The sequence below is a fragment of the Cynocephalus volans genome, chromosome 3, assembly GCF_027409185.1.
Source record: "Cynocephalus volans isolate mCynVol1 chromosome 3, mCynVol1.pri, whole genome shotgun sequence".
NCBI lineage: Eukaryota > Metazoa > Chordata > Mammalia > Dermoptera > Cynocephalidae > Cynocephalus > Cynocephalus volans.
Genome location: NC_084462.1, coordinates 26,061,082 through 26,073,221, shown reverse-complemented (window position 1 = coordinate 26,073,221; position 12,140 = coordinate 26,061,082). Strand labels below are relative to the sequence as shown.

The following is a 12,140-nucleotide window of genomic DNA, read 5'->3' as shown; positions in this document are numbered from 1 at the left end:
CTAACTATTCTGAGAGGGTCCTCGGGCCCCAGGAAGCATTTCCTGCACCCAGGCCTGGCCCCTGCCTCATGCTGTTCTCTTGGCAAACACCCATTGGACACTTGTGTGTCTGCTCCCCTGAGGCCACCCATAGGGCCTCTTTCTCCCATCACAGGGACATTGAATGCCAGACACATAGCAGCCCCCTCCTCTGCCCCCCCAAGAGGCACAATCGACTTTCCCTTTCCATCATTTGTCTCTGAATCTTTGTTTCAAGGCCATAGCATGGCTTCCCATGGCCACTCCGGGCAGAACCCTCTGGAAGGAGGCCATCCACATGCACCTTTTCCAGCAATAAGAAGCTAGAACGGATTCAGTTGAAAAGGCTCTTGGACAATCCAGCAATCCTAGAGGCCCTTTTTGGGTTGTAGGTGTGAGAAAGGCTGGCTTTTGCACTCTGGTTAACGGAAGGGTGTGTTTTTCTTGTTTTTCAGAGAGCAGCCTGCTTCTCCACACCTTGAGGCTGAAATTAAAGCAGGGAGGAGCACATTCTGAAAGATGTCGTAAGGGAGATCAATTACCCCACTTTCTTTGCCATCGCAAGCACTGGGCCGCCATCTCCGGACGTCAAAATACCAGGATGGTGACAAGAGGTTATCTTCTTATCTTCCCGTAGCTTGTTTGTGCTCCAGGCCACTGCTCATTTTTTTTTTTTTTTCTTTTGAGAAGAACAGGAAAGAAAGACGGAGTAATATGGGAAAGCTTGTGTGTCATTTGCCTGGCCAGAGACCCCAGAGGGCTGGGGGTAAACCCAAAATCCAGGATGCTGGCTATGGAGAGCGGTTGGTGATCTTTGACTCTACCTTTGGGGCTTTGATTTTTATCAAAGCAAGAAAGGAAAGTTAGATTTGTCTCAATGTCAGGTTTTGATGGTTGAAGAGATGGAACACCAGGCAATTAGGCTGACTATGAGAGGTCACTTTCTGGTAGGGAGTTAGCAGGCACCCAGATAACACCCACTGTGCAGAAAGTGAGTAGGACCCACTCTCTGGCTTTTAATATGAGTCAAGATTTCTTGAAGGGGCTAGGGTTCTGGGGAGCGAGGGACCCACAGCCAGGGACCAGGCACAATGTTTGCAGCTCTGAGTCTTGCTCCTACCACCCACCTACCATGTGGCCTTGGCTGGTCACTTCAATTCTCTGATCCTCCATGTCTCCACATGTGAGAAGGTGACCATCGGGATACCTCCATCATAGGGTGGTTGCCCATCCCAACCGAGACAATGTGAATGAAAGCACTTTGCAAACTGTGCATGTGGGTGCAGATAGGAGTATCCTCATGGCTAGTTGGGCAGTGGATTTATTTCCTCCTTTTCCTGATAGGCTGGGATCCTGTGTTGTTCTTTAATAGGCACCATTGGGATCTGGCCAGAAGTCCACAGTCTATCCCATGCCATCAATTAACAAACAGGACACCAGCACAGAGAAAATCATCAGGGTGGACCTGGAAAGCTGTCATCAGGAAGAATCAATGGAGGCTCTGAGTTCCAGACTGGCTTGGTTATCTTCGCCACCTGCCTCAGGCTATGATCTTGTCGCCTGAGAGAGAGACAGACTTGCTCAGCCCTGTGCAAGAGAACCCAAGGACCCATAGACACCCTCATTGGAAGGGCCATTCCTGGAGGCTAGCAGGTTTGTGCAATGGTGGTGGTGCTCCAACTTGCTACCAGGAGCAGGGCTTTTCACCCCCAGCTTCCAATTAGGAGAGACACCAGTCAGATGGCAGAAGGCCAGCCAAAGCCTGAACCGTCAAGGTGTTGGGGTGCTGAGGTTCTGGTTCCTCCATGCATGAGGTTCATGTAGTTAGATGACTGAACCAGCTGTGAAGCCCTGATCCTACTGGTTCTACAGCCACATGGCCATACCCTCTGCATCATCATTTGGGATGGTCTGTTACTTAGGGGCAAGTCGAAAGCCCACCTGGCCTCTTCTCAAAGACATGTGATATATCAAAGTAACTCAAAGCACTTTTTTTTTTTCTTTTTTAATTGTCTTGTCTAAACCGTAACTCACCCTGAGCCAGTAGCTATTTACAAGGCTGCCTTATTCTTTCAGGGCAACTCAGAGTGCCTAGCCCATCCCTGGCCATGGTTCCATGCCACGTGCTAACCTGAGGAATCAAGTGGGGCCCCCCAATTGCCAAGTGGAGGTTGAAGCCAGTGTTGAGGGATGCTCAAGGACCTACTGGCCATTGGGACATTTGGTTCTGCAATGACCATGGCATTCTTACCTGGACCTGCCGCATCTGGAAATAAAGTACAGCACAAGGATTTGGCCCCAGTGAGAAGGACCCCATGTGCCTTAGAAAAACGAACACTCCTTTAAGGAAGGAGGGAAATGTTCCTGGCTGGCCTTTTAAATGGGGTCTCGGGGAAGGTTGCAGGGACCTAGATGAGCCACCAGGGACACTGGCTGTTGGTTCCAGGAGAAGATGATGAGAGCCCTGTTCTGGGACCCCCATCAAGGTTCGATTGTGGGCTGGGCACTGAATGAGTCTCTCCCACTGGGATCTGAGATGGGAGAAAGGCACTGGGAAGGCTTACTTCTCCTATTTCCAACTCCTGAGATCCATCTGCTCCTTTGGGGTAGGAGGAGAGGAAAAGGAAGGTAGGAAAGAAAAGGAGGGTGGGCAGGAGAGGGTGTCTTGGAGGGTCTGGGGTAATGGACTTCAATGCATGTGCACCCTGGTCCTGCCCCTTGGTGGGCCGACCCCCTGCCTCTCTGCGGAAGCCACCAGCCCTTGCCCGGGACCCATCCATGGGCTTCCCTGCAGCCTAGCCAGCCAGCCCAGCCTTTGCGACAGCCTTTTTCTTGTTCTGCTCTTTTCTGAAGCTTCCATTCAAACGCTTTTAGCACAGATGCCTCATGCAACAGTCCAATGCTAAAAAGATGCAGTAAGTGAAATTTTTGCCATATGTTAATACACATGTTTGAGTTTCCATAAATGCTCAATGTGGTTTTCATGGTACTCAGAATTGTGGTGTTTATACTGTTTTGAGGGGCTTTGAATTCAAATGTGTAAATGATTTTTTTACGAGATGTGATTCAAGGACGAGCCACAGTTGGGGTCTCCTGCCGTCCAGTTGGGGGAGGCTTTCGACTGCTTTGAGCTCGCCTCTTGTGACTCTGGGCAAAGCCCTTCCATCCCCAGCATCCTCTTTCTCTCCCTGTTCCTGGTGCTGTGTGGATGGGGCCGGGACTGGCTGGAGGACCAGGCTATTTGGGGGTCAGGCTGTATATACCCCAATAGAGAACCATCCAGACTATCACATACCAAGTCTGTCCAGACAAGCTGGTGTGACCAGGAAAAGGGGATGTCACAGAGGAGGGGTCCAGGGCTGGGTCTGCAGGAGGAGGAAGGAGGAAAGGCGGAGGGAGCTTATGGGATTGACAGGGATACCAAGGGGTTGGGGCTGGTGAGTACAGGCTTGTATGAGGGAAAGCAGGAGGTAAGATGGGCCTGGGCAGGCCAGGCCCACAGACCCAGCCTCCCCCTGCCCGCTTCTGCCCGGCTTGCCTTGCTCACAGCTGCCTACACATATTGTGCTGTTTCATCTCTCCATGCCTTTATGGGAGGTACGTTCTCTGTACAAAATCTCCTTCTCTCATTTGCCCATCTGCGAAGTCCCCACTGACGTCTCAGATCCTAGCTTCTGCCTTTTCTGACTAGTCCCACCACCTCCCTCGGTCCTGCCCCTGAGTCCTGTCCAGGTGCTCTGTTATCTCATTTATCTCAGGGAGGGTACTCCTTTGGCTATGGCCTCTCTCTGGGCTCCCTAGGGATAGGACTTGCCCTCTTCAGGTCTGCTCTCCAGAGCTTCAGAGAAGCCCGCAGAGGAAGGAAGACAGGAGTGGGTTTTGGGCCAGCTCCGGCACTGGAGCTGGGGGCTGTGGCCTGCAGGAATAGTCCCTGTCCTCTTCCCACACCCAACTTACTATCTCCCTCCAGTCTCCAGGAGAGACTGGACTGAGCCCGGTGATTCACAGGTCCTTGCTATCAGCCGAAGGACTGGGAGCATTCACAGCCCATCTCAGCCAGGTTCAGCCCTCTGGGCCACCCTGCAGGATGGAGCATGTGTGGGTGTTGTTAGCCCACTGCCAGGTGCAGAGAACTGCTCCCATGGAGAGAGGGCATCTCAGAGGGCACCAGTGCTCAGTTAGTCCCTGGAATCAAGGGTGTCCTTGGGGGATCCTCTGAGGCCTGAGGTGGGTAGCAGGGCTCTCAGCCCCAACCAGACTTAGTATCCTAGGCCTCTTCCTGCTCCTGCTGTCTGGACTCCGGCCGTTCCTCTGGAGCTCCCTGCACCAGGGCATTTCTTTTTCTTTAAAAAAAGATGACCAGTAAGGGGATCTTAACCCTTGACACCACACTCTACGAAGTGAGCTAACCGGCCATCCCTATATGGGGATCCGAACCCGTGGCCTTGGTGTTATCAGCACCACACTCTCCCAAGTGAGCCACGGGCTGGCCCTTGCCAGGGCGTTTCTGCTCTCGGCCTCTCCTGAGAGTTTACCCTCACAGGTCTGGATTTGTTCCTGCCAACATCTCAGGCTTCGTGCATGCTGTGGGGCCAGCTGATCCATTCTGGGGGAGCCCCGGGGGTGTGTATGCGTGAAGGTGGGAGGGGGCATCTCTGTTGTTTTAACCTAGCGTCTGTGATATTTGGAAACTGGTAACCTCCCCTCTTGCGTTGGGCTTTTTCCCAAGGGACCGAGGGGCGAGGGTACGTAATCTTGGAGCTTCAATCTCCTTCAGGGGGATTCATATACACGTTGCCTGTAATTATAGGTCGATAATGATATAATTTATAGTACATATATCATCATTTGTGAGTGACTGGACAAGCTGGCAGGAGAGAAGGGTGCAACCATGTCATAAGCTCGTAAAAAGGTAATTATATTTCTTTCTGATCTAGCTTTCGCCTACCCAGTCAGATTGGGGTATTGTGAAACGAGTGAAGGGTGCTTTAGTGCCAGGATCGTTGGAGGTTCAATAAACTTGGGGGAGCTTGCCATCCACTGCCAAGCCGCCTTCTCTTTTGGTCTGGAAGCAGGGTCTGACTTGGAGCCAGGGAAATTATGTGGAGGGACCCCACAGGGGCCCCGGTTTCACATAAAGAGGGCCCTCCAAAAGGAGAGAGCCTGGCCAGATGATCCTGGGTCAGACTGGTCCATGGGGCGTGGCCTCTGGATGAAGGCAGAGTAGCCCCTGATCTCCAAAGACCCCTCAGAACTGTTGCTTGTAGGAGAAGACTCAGAAGACCGTCTTTATTGGCACCTCGCTGCCCCTGGGGGAATTCTGGGGCTGGAGACGCTGGTCATGTCTCCCAAGTCTGATGGAATCTCCCGAAGTTTAGATTTGGATGGAGTTTGGTTGGAGTTTGGAGCGATGGATGGGGGAGATTGGGTTTTATCTGCATCCCATCGCCCATTCTCAGTAATAAGTGAAGCTGCAGAAAGCCCTTGGCCCGAGATATAATAGTGTAATGTAATTACAGTAATGATACTTTGTAGTTCTATAGAGTCTTTCATCTGTGGATCTCCAAGTCCTTTATAAACATTAATTAATTCTCATAACTCGGCGATGAGGTAGGTAAGTATCATCATCCCCATTCTACGGATGAGAAAGCCAAGACGCAAGGAGGGTAAATGATTAGCACCAAGACACCAGGAGAGCCCACCGGCCCAGCGGGCAGGAGGCGGTGCATCTGTGTTCCCACGTTGGCCCCCCTACTGTGCAGGGAGGACCGTGAATACATAGCCCTCCAGGGACTCGTGCGTCCCCCTTCCCTCTCCCTGTGTGTCCACACCCAGGCTCTGTGGACCAGGGAGGTCTCTGAAGCCCTTTGGAACTGCAGGGGCTCTCAGCAGCTCGATCCTGGAGATGACCACCTTGTGCAGGTACCTCTGGGAATGAGCCCACCTTATACTCATACCAGACAACTGAAACCCTGCCCTGGCCTCCGCTCACTGCAGTCCCTCTGTAATGGTGGCCCAGGCCTGCTTGATCACCTTCCCCTCTCACACAGCCCCAAACCACAATCAATCCCTCAGACCTGTCATTTGCATTGGTTAGGCCTCCTTATTGCCACCAACCTAAGCCCAGCAGCACATCAAACCAAGTTCCCATTTATCTTCTGAACACCTACTGGTGCCATGGGCTGGGGTACCCCCAGGAGGGCCTCATGTAACAGAAAGACCCTGGGGCTAGAAATTTTTAAAATATCCAGTTCTGGTACAGGCTCTATTCCTTGATAGCTGTGTGACCTTGGGCAAGTCGCTTTCTCGCATGGGGTCCCAATTTTCTCACCTGCGGATGTGAAGTGAGTCCCAGGAAATTCCTCACCTGCCTTGTGAGTGGTAGGGTAGCTCCTCCACCCACCCCACAGTCCATCCATAAATTTTCCAAATCATGGGTTACCATGTCACTTTGTGAATGAACTTTCAATCATTTCCCTTGGCCAGTGAGAAGTCCTGGCCCCTGAACCTGTCACTCAAGTCTTTGTGTCAATGCCCCTGTTCAATCTAGGACCCCCATCATGAACGCTAGGCTTGCCAGACCTACTTCTCCTCTAAACATGTCACAGTCTTTCCTGACTTTGCAGCTTTAGCCACAACATCCTTCCTCCCTAAATATTCTCCTCTACCTGTTTTCTGCATAAGGTCAGCTATGTGCTGACCACTCTGCTGGATGCTGGATTAAAACCTTGTCATTCTTCAAAGCTCAGCTCACACCTTTCATGTTCTAGAAGAGCAGCTCTGAATGTAGGCTGCATTACTAGAGGTCTAGTGTCCATAAAAACAGAGGTGATTGTTTTGTGAGACCACGTAGGGTCTGTGGACATAGCTTCCACAGGGGAGGATTTCAGCTCGATATGAGGAAGAATGTTCTTTCCCATCAGAGCTGTTGGTAAATGCAGTGAAGTAATCAGTTGTCTGTAACTGCTGATTCCAGCTGAGGCCAAAGACAGGTTTGTCATGGGGGTATGGTAGGACCTCCTCTTTGAAGCACCAGGACTCATGGCTTGGGTGGGTCCTCAAGCCCCGAATCTGGCTGAGACCAGAGTGTGAGAGAGGGACTGCTCAGGAGGGGTGTTATGGCCCTGTGCTTCCCCCAAGCTCCTGCTTGCATTGCTCAGAAACCCCCTTGACCCCTTCTGCTCCTGACCATGGGAATCAACTATGGAAACCTGAGGGAGCAGCGCCTATGTGCCATGACCTCACGGCCTCCAACATGCATCCAGCATGTTCATTGTGCGTCCAACATGCTCCTGGTGGGTGTCTTAAAAGAAGGGACTAAAGAGGGAGGGTTGCCAGACCTGTCAGACCACATTTCGAGAGAACAGACTGCAGAAGCAGAGTCCCCTCCTGGGGTCATAAGCCCTCACTGAGCGCCGAGGACTTGCTAGGCACTTGCATTTATTACCCCAGTGGAGATTCAGTGTTGGCATTCTCCCTTCCATGCCGGGCCCCAGAGTTGGCATAGACAAGGGTAGACAGCAGAACTCTGACTCAGGGGAATGGGATTTGAGTCTCTGCTCTGCTCTGTTACAAGCTGTGTGGCATGGAGGAAGTTACTTAACCTTTCTGAGCCTGGGATTCAAGATTCTGAGTGTGTTGCGTCTGCCTCTGTGGGTGGTTGTGAGGATTAGATAGGTAAGGAGACAAGATTACAAACTATCTGCCATTTCACCTGGAAGGGGGAAGAGACCATTTTAAGAGGAGCAATTAGAAGGACCCAGGGGAGAATGGTGGTGGCTGGTGGTTGGGCTGTGTGGGGAGGGGACAGACCAGTTCTCCGAGGGAATTCTGAATCTGCAAACCACAGAGGAGATGGAGGGAGGAAACAGGGTTGTGTTTATAGATCTCCAGACATGATGGTGAGGGAATTCCTCATGACCCTCAGAACCTAAAAGCATGAGTTGAATTCATTCATTCATTCGACAGATATTTAGCGAGCACCTCTTAAATGTCATGCACTGCTCCAGACACTGGGAAACAGCAATAAATAAAACAGAGTCGCTGCCACTCTGGCTTTTATATGGCAAGCCAGGGAAGACAGAAAATAAACAAAATAAAAAAATTAATACAGAATTTCAGGGAATGTCCAGAGCTGTGAAGAGCAACAAGCGGGCGAGGGGGGCTGCGTTACAAAGGAGGGTTGGGGGGGGCCTCTCCAGTGGGCTGATTTGTGAGCAGACACCTGTGTGTACTGAGAAAACAAGCACTGGGAATGTCAAGAGGATGGGTCTCCCAGACAGAGAGCAGTAGGAAAATGGGCCCTGCAGTGGGTGTTTGGGGAAAGGCTCAGGCTGTGCCCAGGTTAGGGCACATGGTGGGCATGAAGGCTGAAGCCCTGCAAAGAGAAAGCTTGGGTGCCAGGCTTGCTCTGCCCCTGGCATGCTGTGTGACAAAGGCAGCTCCATTTCCCTCTCTGGGCCCTCACTCTCTCTCTTTCTCTCTGCCCAATAAAGAGTTGGCCTGAGCTCCAAGGCTAGGCTCTAACACATGTGAGCATGAAACCTGGAGAGCAGCACATGGGCCTGTAGTGTAGGGGTTAGGAGTGGAATAGAGGGCAGGAAGCAGCCCTTGCTGAGGCTGGAAATGGACTGCTGCAGCTCAGCAGGGAGGGAGGTGCCCCACAGCCTCCGCAGACTCTCGCTCCTCACTCTGCCTGGTTTCTGCTGCTGCAGGGACAGGCCTCAAAGTGGGCACTGGTGGCCAAGGTCAAGCTCTCCCTGGCTCCCCTGTATGTCCAGGTGACAGGATCGGCCATCTGTGCAGTTCACTCAGATCAGGTCCGATACCTGGAAGGCTCCTTGATCTAAGGGGGCAATGCAGGAGCTTCCCGGGTATTCCTGGAAATCGAGCTGTCCCAGAGCCTGTCTCTCCAGCAAGCAAAGACTTGTTCTGGTGAGGCCTTGCAAACCCGGGCTGGTCCCCTCTTCCCAGTGCATGTTTTTAGCGGTTGATGAAGACCAATCTAGCCCATGCTCTCAGGCCTACCAATGAAACATTTTGGAGCAAAGGACCAGGCCACCCTGACTGGGCCATCTTGAGGAAGCCCCCAACTCTCTGAGCTGAAGTTTCTTCATCTGTAACGTAGAGAAAAGGCTCATTCTGATCTTGGGGCTCTCGTAATGTTAAGTCAGACTCAAATAAGACCTTGCACAGGAAAACCCTTGGTGAATTATACAGTGCTATGACTAGGTTGTTTTTCACTGGGAAAATGACCAGGACCCACATCCGGGCCCAGATACACCCGTACAGCCCCTTTGTTTCCCAGCTTTCACAGCCATGTACGTTTCACTTCAAGGAGCCATTCCAGTCCCCTTAAACCAGAGCTTCTCGAACTTTAACATGCGCACGAATCTCCTGGGGATCTTATGAACATGCATGCTCTGCTTCAGAAGGTCTGGGATGGCACTGAAGATCCTGCATTTCTAACAAGCTCCTGGTGTTAAAGAGAAAACTCACACCTTGATGGAAGGAAGGACTATCATGATAGTTGCAGGGACTGCTGCAGTGGGTGAGAGAGATTGGGCTCAACTACAGAAACAACAATACAAAGTGGGATTTTTTTTTTTTTAAACCAATATAGTTCTTATAAATACCCTGTTCTCCAGGACAGAACGCAGGGGTGGGCTCTTGGCAGAAAGAGTGGAAAGGAAACATGGAACAAAATGGAATGGATTGGCCATGGCTGCCTGCATCCTGCCCAGGGGCCCCTGCCATGGGGCACAAGGGACTGTGCTGTCACTAGGAGTGGGGGAGGTGACGGTAGCTTCCTCTGGTCTAGTTATTGCAGAGGCCTGGCTGGGCTTCCCTCCCCTCCCTGGTCCCAAAACACTTCTCAGGATTATTTCTGCCCTTCTGCCCAGCAGAGCCAGGGCCTGGTCTCCTCTGGTCTGGGAGGGTCCTTGCTGCTAAGGCCTGGGGACGAGTGGGAGCTGCCATTGGCCATGCCCAGCACACAGTAACCGCTCTGATGGCCTGTGAGAATGCAGAGGTTGCTGTGCGCCCCTGTGTTGTCAGTGGGATGCTCTCCAGGATGATGTCTCTGTGGGCCCCAAGCACTCAGAAAGTCCTTGTCTCATCCTGGGTCACCCCGTGGCTCCAGGAAGGCAGCATACTGTCCTGCAGACATGCCATAGTCTTGACAGGGAAGTCAAAGGTCAGCTCAGGTGCCAGTGTGGCCGTGGACTCTCCCTTCAGGTTGACAGTCCTCACACAGCATTCAAAACTGACCAGGACTGTGTCTCTGTCCACCTGGATCACCTGCTGGGCCGAGCCTGGGATCGCTTCAGGTGGAATGAGGATGTCAGGCATCAGGCCAGCCTCCAGGAGCAGGACGTGGAACAGGACTTGGCAGACGGGCCCCTTGGGTCCCTCAGCCCCCACATATACCTGCGGCAACTCCTTCCCGTCCCGTGCCAGTGTCTCCAGCTTCCCAGCTGGGCTGGGCAGGGGCTGGAGAAGTTCTTCAACAGCAGGAACTTCTGCAGCGGCTCCTACCACTGCAGTAGGAGCAGGCTGGCGAGCAGGGCAGCCAGCAGGAAAGTACTGCCATGTAGGGATTTCACACCACATGACACTGCAGGGAGCCTTTGGTGTCAGGGATCTTGGTGGAGAAGGCAAAGCACCTGGGGATGATGTGCCGGGTGAGGAGTCGGTGGGAATGGAGAGGGGAACCTGTTGCTGTAGTCTCCACTTCTCAAACAGGCCTGGGAGGTCGTGGGCCCAGATGCGTGTGCATTTCCCTGACAGCGACAGCAATACATTGTTTACACAGTACAGCCAGGAGCAGCAGTGTGAGATTAGCTTCTCCAGTGAGCCCTCATGCAGTTCGTGCAGGTTGAGCATGTAGATGACTTCCTCAGCCCCCATGACCAGGAACTGGTTGTGAGTAACAGGGTGAATCCAGGTGGCAGCAGCGTGAATCTGCAGGGGCAGCCGTTGAAGACCTTGGAAAAGCAGGCACCCATGTGCACCTTGGGGGTTGGGGGAACCCATGGCAGGATGACCTTTCAGGATACTCCCACTGCTTCATGGTGGCCCAGGCAGTGAGCAGCAGTGGGGGGCTGTCAGGGCATAGGAGAGGTGGGGGCAGGATTCCTGGGGGGGCGGCTGGATAGAGGGTCCTCAGCAGGAGGCTCAGAGGGGGACAGCCCATGGCATCATCTAGCATTCCGAAGCTGGCCAGATGGTCATGCTCCTTTCCTCCAGGGCCTCCTGGACCAACTGCCACAGGCTCCCACTCAGCTGCTCCTTTCCCAGCAGCTCTTCCCACTCTTCCTCCCACAGCTCATTTAGTGGGTCTGTTTCTCTCCTGCATGGGGAGCCAAACTTCATCTGGTAGAGCTCGATCTCCAAGGAGGTCCTCTTGACTGGGCTGTGTTGCCCCCAGGAGTGAATAGTATCTGGAAACATGTCAGAAGTCTCCAGCTCACAGCCTTCACAGGAGGGTGTTCTCAGGTGGGGGTCATTGGCTTTGTCCAAGAGCTGTGTGAGCAGGGCCCGAGGGAGCTGCTGGGTTGTGAATGGGTGCTGTAGAAGCTTCTCTGCTGTTGGCCTCTTTCTGGTGTTCTTGATTAGGGTCAACTTAAAGTAGTGGTGGAAGTTCTGGGTCTAGCAAATCTTGTCTCTCACCTTGGGGTGGCTGGAAGCTCTCTTCGGCATGAGCATCTGGGCCCTCCTGGGGTATAGGTGAAACACAGAGGGCTGCAGCTCACCCAGCTCAATGACAGTGATGCCCAGGGCCCAGATGTCACACAGCTCATTGTGGCCACCTTTGCACTCCACAGCCACCACGTCCAGAGCCATCCAGTATGGAGTCCTAATGAAAGACCTTCTCTTGGCCACAGATACCATCAGCAATCCTGACATAACCAGGGTAGGGTGTGGTTCTTGCCAAACTGATTCAGCAGGGTTCTTGCTGACATCGGACAATGCAGTGATGAACACAGAAGTCCAAAAGTCAGGGCCTAGTTGAAAATGAGTTCAGGGGAACCTGAGCAGAATTTGGTCAAGGAGAGAATCTTCATCACTAGGCGACAGTGATGCTGTGGGTCCAGGGACTGCACTTTTAGTAGAAGACCATG

The 12,140-nt window shown here is 52.6% G+C and overlaps 1 pseudogene; it reads right to left on the bottom strand.

The window, feature by feature from the left end:
• Window positions 1–9,898: 9,898 nt before the first annotated feature.
• Window positions 9,899–11,910, bottom strand: LOC134372510 (mitogen-activated protein kinase kinase kinase kinase 2-like; annotated as a pseudogene).
• Between the last annotated feature and the right edge of the window lie 230 nt (window positions 11,911–12,140).